This window comes from Ranitomeya variabilis, chromosome 4 (assembly GCF_051348905.1).
Source record: "Ranitomeya variabilis isolate aRanVar5 chromosome 4, aRanVar5.hap1, whole genome shotgun sequence".
Classification (NCBI taxonomy): Eukaryota; Metazoa; Chordata; class Amphibia; order Anura; family Dendrobatidae; genus Ranitomeya; species Ranitomeya variabilis.
The window spans coordinates 255009585-255026673 of NC_135235.1; the positions used below are offsets into that span (position 1 = coordinate 255009585).

The following is a 17089-nucleotide window of genomic DNA, read 5'->3' on the forward strand; positions in this document are numbered from 1 at the left end:
CAGCCGCATCCATCACAAAAGAAGCTTTCCCATTCTCCATCAGCCATCATTTCAGTTTATATCTAACAAGAATGGACAATATGTAATAAAGAAAAGGGAGGTATAAATAACAAAAATAACGAGAATCTGATCTGTAAGGGACAGTGCTGTATGTAACAAGAGGGAACTATGTGATAAGGGACGGCACTATACATAAAGAGAGTGCACTGTGTAATAAGGGGCGGCAATATATATAATGAGAGGAGACTGTAAAAAATATGTACCGTATATAATCGAGTATAAGCCGACCCAAGTATAAGCTGACGCCCCCTAATTTTGCCACAAAAAACTGCGAAAACTTAATGATTCGAGTGTAAGCCTAGGGTGGAAAATGCAGCAGCTTTCGGTAAATGTCAAAAATAAAAATAGATACCAATAAAAGTAAAATTAATTGAGACATCAGTAGGTTAAGTGTTTTTGAATATCCATATTGAATCAGGAGCCCCATATAACGCTCCATACAGTTCATGATGGCCCCATGTGATGCTCCATATTAAAATATGCCCCATATAATGCTGCACAAATGTTGATTATGACCCCATAAGATGCTCCATACAGACATTTTCCCCATACAATGCTGCACAAATGCTGATTATGGCCCCATACGATGCTCCATAGACACATTTGCCCCCATACAATGCTGCACAAATGCTTATTATGGCCCCATAAGATGCTCCATAGAGATATTTGCCCCCATATAACGCTGCACATGGCCCCATAAGATGCTCCATAGAGATATTTGCTCCATATGCTGTTGCTGCGATAAAAAAAAAAAAAAATCACATACTCACCTCTCGTCGCTCAGGCCCCCGGCACTTGCAATATTCACTTGTCCCATGTTCCACCATCAGCGCCGCTGTGTCTTCCACGTCCTCTGCACTGGCTGTTCAGGCAGAGGGCGGCGCGCACACTAATCGCGTCATCACGCCCTCTGACCTGAGTGTCACTGCAGAGGACGCGGAAGACGGAGCGGCGCCGACGGTGGAACGTGGGACAGGTGAATATGTGACCGCTCAATACAGGAAGAAGCTGTCAGCACCCGGAGAACCAGGGACATGCAGGGACCGTGCCAGGAGCAGGTGAGTATTATTAGACAGCTGCCGCTCCCCCTTCCCTGCCAACCAATGGGAATGACTCGAGTATAAGCCGAGAGGGACAATTTCAGTCTAAAAAAGGGCTGAAATTCTCGGCTTATACTCGAGTATATACGGTATATCTGTAGCTTGGTAGCCATAAAAGGAGAGGGGGCCCAGATACATTTCTTGCACTGGGGACCCAAGCTGTCTGTGTCTGCCCCTGTATTTCATATTGACATGATTTAGAACTTTGTTTATTTACCATTTTGGAAACAAGACCCCTTAGGCCATGTTCACACTTTGCGGGTTTTACCGCGGGTCCGCAGCAGTTTCCATTGCGTTTACAGTTACATGTAAACCCTATGGAAACCGCAATCCGCTGTGCACATGCTGCGGGAAAAACCACGCAGAAACGCAGCGGTTTACATTCCGCAGCATGTCACTTCTTTGTGCAGAATCGCGGCGATTCTGAACCCATAGGAATGCATTGATTCGCTTACTTCCCGCATGGGGCTGTGCCCACGATGCGGGAAGTAAGTGGATCATGTGCGGATGGTACCCGGAGTGGAGGAGAGGAGACTTAAAAGAATTAAAATAAAAAATCATGATATACTCACCTCTCAGCGCTGCACGCGGCCGTCTGGTCGCAGGGTTGCTATGCGAGCAGGACCTGCGGTGACGTCGCGGTCACATGACCGTGACGTCACGAAGGGTCCTTCTCGCACAGCATCTTTGGAACCGGACCGCCGCGTGCAGCGCCGATGAGATCGGGACGTCAGAGGGTGAGTATATAACCTTTTTTTTTTTTTATTTTAACATTACTATTGATGCTGCATATTGCTGCATATGCAGCATCAATAGTATAGGTGGAAACCCGCAGCGGAAACCACAAAACAAACCGCGATAAATCTGCAGGGATAACCACAGTGGTTTTGCCCTGCAGATTTATCAAATCCGCTGCGGGAGAACCCGCAGAGACCTGACCTACGTGTGCACATAGTCTTAGGGAACTTATCTAGATATGTGGTGAGCACCTTGAAACCCCAGGTGCTTCACAGAACTTGAAAATAAAAAAAAATCACATTTTCCCAACAAAAATTATTTTTAGCTCCAAATATTGCATTTTCACAAGGATAACAGGAGAAATTGCACCATACAATTGCCCATAACAGCCAATTCACAGAGCCGATTTCACAATATCAGAGCAATTTACATAATAAAGGTTATCTCTGTGAGCGGTGACACTACTGGATCTGCGCTGGCACGGGAGGGGAGCACAGGTGTTTTTATTTTAACAGGGGCAAATAATTAGATTGAGAAGGGGTTGTCCTAGTAGTGGGAAATCCCTTTAAACAACAGCGCAATACCCCCAACGAGCAGGAAGCCAGGAGAGCAGTGTCCTTCAGAGGATAAGATGAGAAAACCTCGTTAAGAGCACAGAAACATCTTTTATAAAGACCAACAGTAGATTATTTTCACCCATAGTTTTTGTGGATTTTTTTTGCTTGTAGGAAACTCTGTTGTTTTCATTCATATTATTACCAGCTCTTCCCAGATGATATTTTATTTAATTCAGATATGTTTATGTCTTTTTATTCCTTTACAAGTCCTACAAAGAAACTTTTGGCAAAACACATGAACGAAACGTCACATTTAGGGCTTTTTGTAAAATAAACTCAGTTAAAGTGAGCATCACACAATAATAAGCCTGATGTTTGTAGTACATTTAATATTTACCTGTTGTCTTTTAGGCGACAGATGAAAAAATGCAGAAAATGTGAAATACGAAAACTTGCTGGTTGCTGTACGCTATGCTGATAGCACACTGGTACAGCGTGGGTTACAGGCACCCAGCACAATACAAGTGTGTGCCCCCTAACCCGTGAAGCATTAGTACTCCGAGACCTTTCCAAAACTCCAGTATTACCAGTAAATTGTAATCTATGGGAAAATACTGATGTAATTATACTTTGAGATTTTATGTCTTATTTAAAAAAAAAAAAAATTCTGCTTTTTGCTGAAATCAGATCTCAAATTTTCAAAATATTAAACGTTATACATTATTATATTTGTTTGTTCTTCATTTTCTTACTACATTTTTTTATGTAACAATTTTATTGCCCTAGCCCTATTCTTAATCATATATAATCCTAACTCTATTCCTAATCTGGTCCCTAACCCCAGCCCTAAGCCTAGTCCCGGGCCTAACCATAACCCTGGATAAGTCCCTTTCCTTACTTGTAACACTAGCTTGGATTAGAAATAATGTAAAAGTATAAAAGCAGCTCTAACTAATAAATGAAGACAGTATTGAGCGGCAAAGCGAATGCCCACCTAAGTCTACTTATGCGGAGCGCACAAGGTGGGATGATTTTGCCAGTGGTTGCTGCTCTCTACATAAGCAAAGACCAAAATTACAAATCTCAGTATAATGAAGTGAGCTTTATCATAGAAGATGCTGCCTAAGCAGAGTACAGCAGCCTATGGCAAACTCATCTGGAGTGGTCTACTCTACATAGCCAGAAACAAAGACAACCGAAAATAAATAGCTAATGAATAAACACTGGTTATATGCACTGCACGTGATTAGAGCTGTCTCCAATAATTAGCTGCTCATCTTCTGTCACCATAGTCACTGCTTATACATGGCACTGAAGTCGAAATCAGTTTGTCACAGACTGCTGTGCTCTGCATAGGCAGGAATCAAAACAAACATTATTATCCTTAGCTTTGTCATTTCAGCCACTGCTTATACTGAGTACAGCAGTAGCTGAGAAACTAATATTGCTTGCTTTGTTCACATCCACTCGAGCTCTCAGCTGATTCTCAATAAGTACAATGGTCAGGTATACAGTTTATTGATGGTTGTGTGGACCAATAATACAGAACATTGTTAAAATGGGCCCAACAATCCTAACATTATCTGTGAGATAATACTCAAGTGATGGAAAATTGCAAAGATAAAGATTAGATCAACTAACTAAAAACAGTGAAACAGAAACAGATTTACCGTATATACTCGAGTATAAGCTGAGATTTTCAGCCCAAATTTTTGGGCTGAAAGTGTCCCTCTCGGCTTATACTCGAGTCATAGTCGGCAGGTGAGGGGGAGAGAGCAGTGTCACATACTCACCTGGTCCCGGCGCTCCTAACGCTGTTCCAGCCTGTCCCATGGTCTCCAGGGCTGCAGCTCTTCTTCTATTCAGCGGTCACGTGGTACCGCTCATTAAAGTAATGAATATGGACTCCACTCCCATAGAGGCGGAGCTGCATATTCATTACTGTAATCAGCGGTACTGGTGACCGCTGATTACAGGAAGAAGCTGCGGTACCATGGGACAGGCAGGGACAGCGTCAGGAGCGCCGGGACCAGGTGAGTATTTCATATTCACCTGTCCGCGTTCCATTCGCCGGGCGCCGCTCCGTCTTCCCGTCCTCTTGCTGTGACTGTGCAGGTCAGAGGGCGCGATGACGTATTAGTGCGCGCGCCGCCCTCTGCCTGAACAGTCAGTGCGGAGAGACGGGATGCTGAGGAGCAGCGACGAGAGATGAGTATGTGATTTTTTTTTTTTTTATATATTGCAGCAGCAGCATTACATGTGGCTGTATGGAGCGTCTATGGGGCCATAAACAACTGCATGGAGCATTAAATTGGATCGTCTATGGGGCCATAAACAACTGCATGGAGCATTATATGGAGCGTCTATGGGGCCATAAACAACTGCATGGAGCATTATATGGAGCGTCTATGGGGCCATAAACAACAGCATGGAGCATTATATGGGGCATCTATGGGGCCATAACTGCATGGAGCATTATATGGGGCATCTATGGGGCAATAACTGTATGGAGCATTATATGGGGCATCTATGGGGCCATAACTGCATGGAGCATTATATGGGGCATCTATGGGGCAATAAATGGGGCATCTATGGGGCCATAACTGCATGGAGGATTATATGGGGCATATATGGGGCCATAACTGCATGGAGCTTTATATGGAGCATCTATGGGGCCATAACTGCATGAAGCTTTATATGGAGCATCTATGGGGCCATAACTGCATGGAGCTTTATATGGAGCATCTATGGGGCCATAATTGCATGGAGCATTATATGGAGCATCTATGGGGCCATAACTGCATGGAGGATTATATGGAGCATCTATGGGGCCATAACTGCATGGAGCATCTATGGGGCCATAACTGCATGGAGAGCATTATGTGGAGCATTATATGGGGCCATAACTGCATGGAGGATTATATGGGGCATCTATGGGGCCATAACTGCATGGAGCATTATATGGGGCATCTATGGGGCCATAAAGAACTGCATGGATCATTATATGGGGCTCCTGATTCAATATGGATATTCAAAAAAACTTAACCTACTGATGTCTCAATTAATTTTACTTTTATTGGTATCTATTTTTATTTTTGACATATACCGGTAGCTGCTGCATTTCCCACCCTAGGCTTATACCCCTCCTCACTTGTAAAGCGCCATGGAATAAATGGCGCTATAACAATAAATAATAATAATAATAATAATAATAATACTCGAGTCAATAAGTTTTCCCAGTTTTTTGTTGCAAAATTAGGGGGTCGGCTTGTACTCGGGTCGGCTTATACTCGAGTATATACGGTAATTGTATTCCAACCCGTATATCAAATTGATACATTCCTATAGCATATACCCTGGAATCCTATTGGTCAGTTACTGATCACATGACCAGTGTCATCCAGGTGCCCGTGCGCTCAGTTGACAGTTGAGGAAAGTGACAGTTGGAGTTGATGGTGAAGGTGAAGAATCTGTCTGTGGATTATAAGCAAAGCGCTAATATGGAGAAAGAAGAGTTTGTAGGGAGGAAGAGAGCGAGGAAAAGAAGACACTTGGATTCATTATCTGATGACGAGCCTTCAATCAAAAAAACAAAAAAAGCAGACTCCGGACGGAAGACGTCTCCCACCCCAGAAATGGAGCGAGTGCCTGAGGACTTCATTGCCCAGAGTGAAGGGCTAAAGAACAGAAGAGACTTCGCCTCATCGGCTGATGAGAAGTCTTCAATCAAAGAGCCCAAAAGGAAGGGCAAAAAGAGGAAGAATCCAGACGCAGGACAGAAGACGTCTCCCACCCCAGAAATGGAGCGAGTGCATGAGGACGTCATTGCCCAGAGTGAAGGGCTAAAGAACAGAAGAGACTTCGCCTCATCGGCTGATGAGAAGTCTTCAATCAAAGAGCCCAAAAGGAAGGGCAAAAAGAGGAAGAATCCAGACGCAGGACAGAAGATGTCTCCCACCCCAGAGATGGACCGAGTGGATGAAGACATCATTGTCCAGAGGATAGGACCAAAGAAAAGAAGAATCGGCCTGGACTGTGCAGAGGAAGGAAAGACACCAATTATTAAGACCAACATTCAGGAAAAAAAAGACCTGCAGAAGTACCCAGGAGGCTCAGGTAAGTAGAGATAAAGAACTATCAATTACAGAGAAAGTTATTGTACATGTTTTATATCTCCACATGTAATCCGGGGAAAAAAGTCAGCAAAATAATTCTACATCAAATGAACCTTTTATAATGAAAAATTACCAAAACCAGTTTTATATTAGTGCAGAAGATTACAGGTGTTGTAGGCAGTTTACCAATGGGAATGTACAACAATAACATTAGGGTTAAATCATCAAGGTGAATGTCTACTTTATTTCTCTACATTTCAGTTCACCCGTTGTGTATGTCCTATTCTAATGTATAATGTTCTTCTGTCAACTCCACTGTCATGTCAATTAAGTAATTCATTTTATGATTTTTATGATTTAAGTTGTGCTGATGTGATAACATAATTTCCCACGGGATCAATAAAGTGTATCGTATCGTATCGTATCGTAACATGGTCAGAGTTATCTGTTCCCAATTCATGGTGACATGTTCTTATCATTGTGTAATGTCCAGGTTCAGCTCTGATGAGATTTACCACAAGATATGGAAAAGGCTGACACCTTTTTAAAGGGAATCTGTCAGCATGATATAGGGGCAGAGACCCTTATACCAATGATATACTACTTATTGGACTACATGGTGTAATTTTGATAAAATGACAGTCTTATCAGCTGCAGATTTACCAGTTCTCTCGATGCTGAGCTCTGTATAACCCTGCTAACAACACTGATTGGAAGTATTCTGTGTATGTGTACACTGTGCATAGGCAGAAAGCTCCGAATCAGTGGTCGAGTTATACAGAGCTCATGAATATGGATAACTATCTTGCAGCAGTCCTCTACTGATAATCTCCTGCTGATAAAACAGTGATTTTATAAAAACTACAGCAAGCAGCTCAATACGTGATACATTTCTCTTTATATATTACAGTATATAGATATATAATTCTAAATATGGTATATTAGATCTCAGATTAGGCGTTAAAACCTTGGTGACATAACCCCTTTAAATGCTGCAGTATCTGAAATAAAATAAAAAACACACACCTCCTGGAATGGCGCCATTCCCACGATGCTGGCACTGAGTCTCCTGTAAACATGGAGTGCTTTTACTTTGTTGCTCTGCAGCACTCAGAAGGGGTTGACCAGTAGTGAATAACTCCTTAAATGACTTTCTCTGCCGTAAACGGTCCTAGAAGTTGCCACATTTGTTGCCAATGTTATAATGTTACTATTTCCTCCTCTACTCCCCTTTTATTTAGTCTTTCCACATTCACATACAAGGTTTCTCCAGTTTATCCCCCCCCACTCTTGAACTCTCTACCCCAACATATCAGACTCTCACCTACTGTGGAAACCTTCCTAAGGAACCTGAAGGCCTACGTCTTCCGACAAGCCTACAACCTGCAGTAACCCTCGCTCCACCACACCGCTGCACGACCAGCGCTGCCCTCCCTTCTGTATCCTCACCCACCCCCTGTAGACTGTGAGCCCTCGGGGGCAGGGTCCTCGCTCCTCCTGTACCAGTCGCTGACTCGTATTGGTCAGGATTATTGCACCTGTTATTACTATGTATTCTCCTTCTCACATGTAAAGCGCTATGGAGTAAATGGCGCTATAATAATAAATAATAATAATCCATGGGAGGACTAGGTGAAGTGCATTATATTCTATGAAGGACCATGGGGAGTGCATTATCTTGTTTGGAGGACCATGGGAGGTGCATTATCTTGTTTGGAGGACCATGGGAAGTGCATTATTGTTATGACCCCAATGGCGAGGGTCTCAGAGGAACGTGGAAGTCTGCAGAATACAAAAATCCAGCTCATAGGGCAGTGGTAACTGGTTTGACCATATATCTACTCCTAACGCCAACACTAGAAGTAGCCGGGGATCATTCCTACGTTGATTCTAGATGACACGCGCCAGCCGGAGAATCTAGCTACCCCTAGTAGAGGAAAACAAAGACCTTTCTTGCCTCCAGAGAAGGGGACCCCAAAGCTGGATAGAAGCCCCCCACAAATAATGACGGTGAGGTAAGAGGAAATGACAAACACAGAAATGAACCAGGTTTAGCACAGAGAGGCCCGCTTACTGATAGCAGAATAAAGAAAGGTAACTTATATGGTCAAAAAAAACCCTATCAAAATCCACACTGGAAATTCAAGAACCCCCGAACCGTCTAACGGTCCGGGGGGAGAACACCAGCTCCCTAGAGCTTCCAGCAAAGGTCAGGATATAGATTAGGAACAAGCTGGACAAAAAATACAAAACCAAAACAAATAGCAAAAAGCAAAAGGCAGACTTAGCTGATATAACTGGAACCAGGATCAGTAGACAAGAGCACAGCAGACTAGCTCTGATAACTACGTTGCCAGGCATTGAACTGAAGGTCCAGGGAGCTTATATAGCAACACCCCTAACTAACGACCCAGGTGCGGATAAAAGGAATGACAGAAAAACCAGAGTCAAAAAACTAGTAACCACTAGAGGGAGCAAAAAGCAAATTCACAACAGTACCCCCCCCCTTAGTGAGGGGTCACCGAACCCTCACCACGACCACCAGGGCGATCAGGATGAGCGGCATGAAAGGCACGAACCAAATCGGCCGCATGAACATCAGAGGCGACCACCCAGGAATTATCCTCCTGACCATAGCCCTTCCACTTGACCAGGTACTGAAGCCTCCGCCTGGAGAGGCGAGAATCCAAGATCTTCTCCACCACGTACTCCAACTCGCCCTCCACCAACACCGGAGCAGGAGGCTCAGCAGAAGGAACTACAGGCACAATGTACCGCCGCAACAAGGACCTATGAAATACATTGTGAATAGCAAACGACACAGGAAGATCCAGACGAAAAGATACAGGATTAAGGATTTCCAATATCTTGTAAGGCCCAATAAAACGAGGTTTAAATTTGGGAGAGGAGACCTTCATAGGAACAAAGCGGGAAGAAAGCCACACCAAATTCCCAACGCGTAGTCGGGGACCCACACCGCGGCGGCGGTTGGCAAAGCGCTGAGCCTTCTCCTGTGACAACTTCAAGTTGTCCACCACATGATTCCAGATCTGCTGCAACCTATCCACCACAGAATCCACCCCAGGACAGTCAGAAGGCTCCACATGACCCGAAGAAAAGCGAGGATGGAAACCAGAGTTGCAGAAAAAAGGCGAAACCAAGGTGGCGGAACTAGCCCGATTATTAAGGGCAAACTCAGCCAACGGCAAGAATGTCACCCAATCGTCCTGATCAGCAGAGACAAAACACCTCAAATAAGCCTCCAAAGTCTGATTGGTTCGCTCCGTCTGTCCATTAGTCTGAGGATGGAAAGCAGACGAAAACGACAAATCAATGCCCATCCTACTACAAAAGGATCGCCAGAACCTGGAAACGAACTGGGATCCTCTGTCTGACACAATATTCTCAGGGATGCCGTGCAAACGAACCACGTTCTGGAAAAACACAGGAACCAGATCGGAAGATGAAGGCAGCTTAGGCAAAGGAACCAAATGGACCATCTTGGAGAAACGATCACATATCACCCAGATAACGGACATGCCCTGAGATAGCGGAAGATCAGAAATGAAATCCATGGAGATATGTGTCCAAGGTCTCTTCGGGACAGGCAAAGGCAAGAGCAAACCGCTGGCACGAGAACAGCAAGGCTTAGCTCGAGCACAAGTCCCACAGGACTGCACAAATGACCGCACATCCCTTGACAAGGAAGGCCACCAAAAGGACCTGGCCACCAGATCTCTGGTGCCAAAAATTCCCGGGTGACCTGCCAACACCGAGGAATGAACCTCGGAAATGACTCTGCTGGTCCACTTATCCGGGACAAACAGTCTGTCAGGTGGACAAGACTCAGGCCTATCAGCCTGAAATCTCTGCAACACACGTCGCAGATCCGGAGAAATAGCTGACAAGATAACTCCATCTTTAAGAATACCAACAGGATCAGCGACTCCAGGAGCATCAGGCACAAAGCTCCTAGAAAGAGCATCGGCCTTCACATTCTTTGAACCTGGTAAATACGAGACAACAAAATCAAAGCGGGAGAAAAACAATGACCAGCGGGCCTGTCTCGGATTAAGGCGTTTAGCAGACTCGAGATACATCAGATTTTTGTGATCAGTCAAGACCACCACACGATGCTTAGCACCCTCGAGCCAATGACGCCACTCCTCAAATGCCCATTTCATGGCCAACAACTCCCGATTGCCCACATCATAATTTCGCTCGGCAGGCGAAAACTTCCTAGAGAAAAAGGCACAAGGTTTCATAACAGAGCAACCAGGGCCTCTCTGCGACAAAACGGCCCCTGCCCCAATCTCCGAAGCATCCACCTCAACCTGAAAGGGAAGTGAGACGTCAGGCTGGCACAAAACAGGCGCCGAAGTAAACCGGCGTTTCAACTCCTGGAAAGCCTCCACGGCAGCAGGAGCCCAGTTAGCTACATCGGAGCCCTTCTTGGTCATATCCGTCAAAGGTTTCACAATGCTAGAAAAATTAGCGATAAAACGACGGTAGAAGTTAGCGAAGCCCAAGAACTTCTGAAGACTCTTAACTGACGAGGGCTGAGTCCAATCAAGAATAGCTCGGACCTTGACTGGGTCCATCTCCACAGCAGAAGGGGAAAAAATGAACCCCAAAAAGGGAACCTTCTGTACACCAAAGAGACACTTTGAGCCCTTGACAAACAAAGAATTTTCACGCAAAATTTTAAAGACCAACCTGACCTGCTCCACATGCGAATCCCAATTATCAGAAAAAAACCAAAATATCATCCAGATAAACAATCAAAAATTTATCCAGATACTTCCGGAAAATGTCATGCATAAAGGACTGAAAAACTGAAGGCGCATTGGAGAGCCCAAAAGGCATCACCAAGTACTCAAAATGACCTTCGGGCGTATTGAATGCGGTTTTCCATTCATCACCTTGCTTAATGCGCACAAGGTTGTACGCACCACGAAGGTCTATCTTGGTGAACCACTTGGCACCCTTAATCCGGGCAAACAAGTCAGACAACAGCGGTAAAGGATACTGAAATTTGACAGTGATCTTATTTAAAAGCCGATAATCAATACAAGGTCTCAAAGATCCGTCCTTTTTTGCCACAAAAAAGAATCCCGCACCAAGAGGGGAAGAAGACGGACGAATATGTCCTTTCTCCAGAGACTCCTTGATATATGAACGCATAGCGGTATGTTCAGGTACCGACAGATTAAACAGTCTTCCCTTAGGAAATTTACTGCCTGGGATCAAATCTATAGCACAGTCACAGTCCCTATGAGGAGGCAGTGCACTGGACTCAGACTCACTGAAGACATCCTGATAATCAGACAAATACTCCGGAACTTCCGAAGGCGTAGAAGAAGCAATAGACACAGGCAGGGAATCCCCATGAATACCACGACAGCCCCAACTTGAGACTGACATAGCCTTCCAGTCCAGGACTGGATTATGGGTCTGTAACCATGGCAGCCCTAAAACAACCAAATCATGCATTTTATGTAAAACCAGGAAACGTATCACCTCGCGGTGTTCAGGAATCATGCACATGGTAACCTGTGTCCAATACTGCGGTTTATTTGCTGCCAATGGTGTAGCATCAATACCCCTAAGAGGAATAGGATTTTCTAATGGTTCAAGAGTAAAACCGCAGCGCTTAGCAAATGAGAGATCCATGAGACTCAGGGCAGCACCTGAATCTACAAACGCCATGACAGGATAAGATGACAGTGAGCAAATCAAAGTTACAGACAGAATAAATTTAGGTTGCAAATTACCAACGGTGACAGGACTAACAACCTTAGCTATACGTTTAGAGCATGCTGAGATAACATGTGTAGAATCACCACAGTAGTAGCACAAGCCATTCCGGCGTCTATGAATTTTCCGCTCATTTCTAGTCAGGATTCTATCACATTGCATTAAATCAGGTGTCTGTTCAGACAACACCATGAGGGAATTTGCGGTTTTTCTATCACATTGCACCGAATTAGGTGTCTGTTCAGACAACACCATGAGGGAATTTGCGGTAATAACTCAGGAGACTCTTTGCGTGGAGCAAGATAACTACAGGACACAGTTTTATAAGTGGTAAAGTCTATATTATCACACGGTGATTCAAACAGGTGCAGAGAGAAACTCAAGTCCACAACACTTGGTTGTTATGACCCCAATGGCGAGGGTCTCAGAGGAACGTGGAAGTCTGCAGAATACAAAAATCCAGCTCATAGGGCAGTGGTAACTGGGTTGACCATATATCTACTCCTAACGCCAACACTAGAAGTAGCCGGGGATCATTCCTACGTTGATTCTAGATGACACGCGCCAGCCGGAGAATCTAGCTACCCCTAGTAGAGGAAAACAAAGACCTTTCTTGCCTCCAGAGAAGGGGACCCCAAAGCTGGATAGAAGCCCCCCACAAATAATGACGGTGAGGTAAGAGGAAATGACAAACACAGAAATGAACCAGGTTTAGCACAGAGAGGCCCGCTTACTGATAGCAGAATAAAGAAAGGTAACTTATATGGTCAACAAAAACCCTATCAAAATCCACACTGGAAATTCAAGAACCCCCGAACCGTCTAACGGTCCGGGGGGAGAACACCAGCTCCCTAGAGCTTCCAGCAAAGGTCAGGATATAGATTAGGAACAAGCTGGACAAAAAATACAAAACCAAAACAAATAGCAAAAGGCAGACTTAGCTGATATAACTGGAACCAGGATCAGTAGACAAGAGCACAGCAGACTAGCTCTGATAACTACGTTGCCAGGCATTGAACTGAAGGTCCAGGGAGCTTATATAGCAACACCCCTAACTAAAGACCCAGGTGCGGATAAAAGGAATGACAGAAAAACCAGAGTCAAAAAACTAGTAACCACTAGAGGGAGCAAAAAGCAAATTCACAACACATTATATTCAATGGAGTACCATGAGGAGTTAATTTTATTCTATAGAGTACCATGAGGAGTTCATTGTATTCTATAGAGGACCATGGAGAGTACATTATATTGTATGGGGGACCATGAGGGGTGCATTATACTGTATGGAGGATTATAAGAGGTTAATTATATTGTATGGAGGACCATGGGGTACATTATATTGTATTGAGGACCATTGAGGGTGCATTATATTCTTAGGAGGACCACGGGGAGTGCATAAAATTCTCTGGAGGACCATGGGGTGTACATTAAATTGTTTGGTGGATCATGGGGAGTGTATTATATTCTATGGAGGACTATGGGGGTGGATTATAGCCTATGGAGGACCATGGGGAGTACATTATATTGTATGGAGGACCATGAAGAGGGCATTATGTTGTATGAAGGACCATAGGTCGCTCATTGCATTCTATGGATGACCATGGGGAGAACATTATATTCTATTGAGGACCATGGGGGGTGCATAAGCTTGTTTGAAGGACCATTGGGAGTGCATTTTATGGAAGACCACGGAGAGCGCATTACATTCTATGGAGGACTATGGGGGCTGCATTATAGTCTATGAAGGACCATGGGGAGTGCATTTTATGGAGGACCACGGAGAGCGCATTATATTCTAGGGAGGACTATGGGGGCTGCATTATAGTCTATGAAGGATCATGGGGAGTCTACTATATTCCCAGGAGGAAAATGGGGTGTGCATTATATTTTTAAGAGGACTCTGGGGAGTGCATTATATTCTAGGGAGGACTATGGGGGGTGCATTATAGTCTATGAAGGACCATGGGGAGTCTACTATATTCTCGGAAGGAAAATGGGGTGTGCATTATATTTTTAAGAGGACTCTGGGGAGTGCATTATATTCTAGGAAGGACTATGGGGGGTGCATTATGTTCTATGAAGGACCATGGGGAGTCTACTATATTCTCGGGAGGAAAATGGGGTGTGCATTATATTTTTAAGAGGACTATGGGGAGTGCATTATATTCTAGGGAGGACTATGGGGGGTGCATTATAGTCTATGAAGGACCATGGGGAGTCTACTATATTCTCGGAAGGAAAATGGGGTGTGCATTATATTGTTAAGAGGAGTATGGGGAGTGCATTATATTCTAGGGAGGACTATGGGGGGTGCATTATATTCTATGGAGGACCATGGCGACTGCATTGTATTGTATGGAGGACCATGGTCAGGCCCCAAGAAGCAACCTTGCGAAACTGTGCACGTCGGACAAGGGGATCTCTAGCAGCAGCTGGCCCTACCGCACAGTCTGACAGTTCCAGTCTTCTAGCAGGTATCTAACTATATGAGCATTCTGAACTTCCTGGACATTTAATACACCTTTTTACTGAGATCTGTCAGCACATGTGATGTGAAGGAACTAGCTTCTATGGCATATAATCCATAAGCACCTCACCTTGTCTTCACTCCTCCTGGACTTTGTTTCTTTCCTTTCCTTCTTGCAGGCAGCTATTTAATATTGCATCTGCAAAACTTAGCATATAAAGCAACTTTGTAGTGCTTGCTAAGTCTCTCCGTTCCTGTCCCTTCATGAATGTAAGGATTATACATTCGCCTGCTTCTTTTATGCATGGTGCTCGCATTATATTGTTTAGCTGTGCGCTTTATCATTACTTGCTGCTGCTTCCTTTCCCCATCATTTGGAGGCCCTTTTTTCTTGCCCTGTCTTTTCAAATTTGTTTTTATACTATTGTTATTTTATAAAGATATTCTTTTATTTGCATGTTGTTTCATATCAATTCTCTTCTATATGGCACCTTACCATAGTAGATGATGTTAGTCATATATTGATGAAGTGTCCTTAGCCTCTTTATTATTGTATCGCATTATATTGTATGGATCACCATGGTGAGGTACATTGCATTCTATGGAGGACCATGTGGAGCGCATTATATTCTATGGAGGAAAATGGGGTGTCCATTACATTGTATGGAAGACCATGGGGAGGGCATTATATTGTATGGAGGTCAATGGGGGTACATTACATTCTACAGATGACCATAGGGAGCACATTACACTCTATGGAGGACCATAGGGAGCCCATTATATTCTATTTAGGACCATGGGAAGTGCATTATATTGTATGGAGAGCCATGTGGAGTGGATTATATTTTATAGATCAGCTGGGTGGGTGCATTCTATTCTTTGGAGGACCATGGGGAGGCCATCATATTGTATAGAGGACAATTGCAGGTTCATTATATTGTATGAAGGAACACGGGGAGCTCATTACATTCTATAGAGGACCATGGGGAGCGCATTATATCTTATGGAGCACCATGGGGTGCGCATTCAATTCTATGGAGGGCCACGTGGCTTGTATTATATTGTATAGAGGACTATGGGGGGTGCATTATACTGCATGGAGGACCATGGTGGTGCAGTATATTATATAGAGTTCCGTGGGAGTGCATTACATTGTATGGAGGACCATAGGGGTGCATTATATTGTGTGGTGGACAATGGGAAGGGCATTATATTGTATAAATGTCCATGGGGGTGCTTTATATTGTATGGAGGACCACGGGGGGGGGGGGGGGTTATATTGTGTGGAGGACCATAGGGGTGCATTTTATTGTATAGAGTACCATGGGGAGTGCATTATACTATATGGAGGATTATGAAGGGCTGCATTTTATTGTATGGAGGACTATGGGGAGTGCATTAAATTGTAAAGATGACCATGAGGGGTGCATTATGTTGAATCGAGAACCATGGAGAGTGCATTATATTGCATGGAGGACCATGGGGGGTCCATTATATTGTATAAAGAACCATGGGGGATTGTATTATATTTTATAGAGGACTATAGGTGGTTCATTATATTGTATGGAGGACCATAGGGGTGCATTATATTGTATGGAGGGCCAAGTTAGGGCATTACATTGCACGGAGGACCATAAGTAGTGAATTATATTGTATAGATGACAATAGGGCGTGCATTATATTGTATGGAGGACCATGGAAAGTGCATTATATTGTATAGAGGACAATGGGGGGGTTTATTATACTGAATAGAGGACCATAGGGGGTTTAATATATTGTATAGAGGACCATGGGACGTGCATTATACTATAAAGAGGACCAAAGGGGTACATTGTAATGTATAGAGGACAATGGGGATGTGCATTATATTCTATGGAGGACCAAGGAGAGCACATTATATTTTATGGAGGACCATTGGGAGTGCAATATATTGCATACATGACCATGGGAATGCATTGTATTCTATGGAGGACCATGGGGAGTGCATTATGTTGTATGGAGGACGGTGGGGTGTATTATATTGTGTGGAGGACCATAGGGAAGGCATTATATTGTATAGATGACCTTGGGGGTGTTTTATATTGTAGGGAGGACCACGGGGGTGCATTATATTGTGTGGATGACCATGGAGGGTGCATTTTATTGTACAGAGTATCATGGGGAGTGCATTATACTATATGGAGGATTATGGAGGGGTGCATTATATTGTATGGAGGACTATGGGGAGGGAGATTTATATTCTATGGAGAACCATTGAAAGTGCATTACATTGTATGGAGGACCATGGGAGGTGCA

The 17089-nt window shown here is 44.1% G+C and overlaps 2 protein-coding genes across 7 annotated transcripts in view; one reads left to right on the plus strand and one right to left on the minus strand.

Annotated features, from left to right (window-relative positions):
- VSIG10L2 (V-set and immunoglobulin domain containing 10 like 2) overlaps positions 1 to 17089 on the minus strand; it is a 221818-nt gene that overhangs the window by 121033 nt on the left and 83696 nt on the right. The window contains exon 1 of one of the 5 annotated variants that reach the window (XM_077249536.1): positions 7597 to 7780. The exons of the other annotated variants lie outside the window; for them this stretch is intronic. The gene's annotated coding sequence lies outside the window, so the exon portion shown is untranslated. Of the gene's footprint in view, positions 1 to 7596; positions 7781 to 17089 lie in introns of those variants that run through there. 5 annotated transcript variants of the gene reach the window in all.
- LOC143764197 (protein kinase C delta type-like) overlaps positions 1 to 17089 on the plus strand; it is a 74620-nt gene that overhangs the window by 34748 nt on the left and 22783 nt on the right. The window lies entirely within an intron of this gene.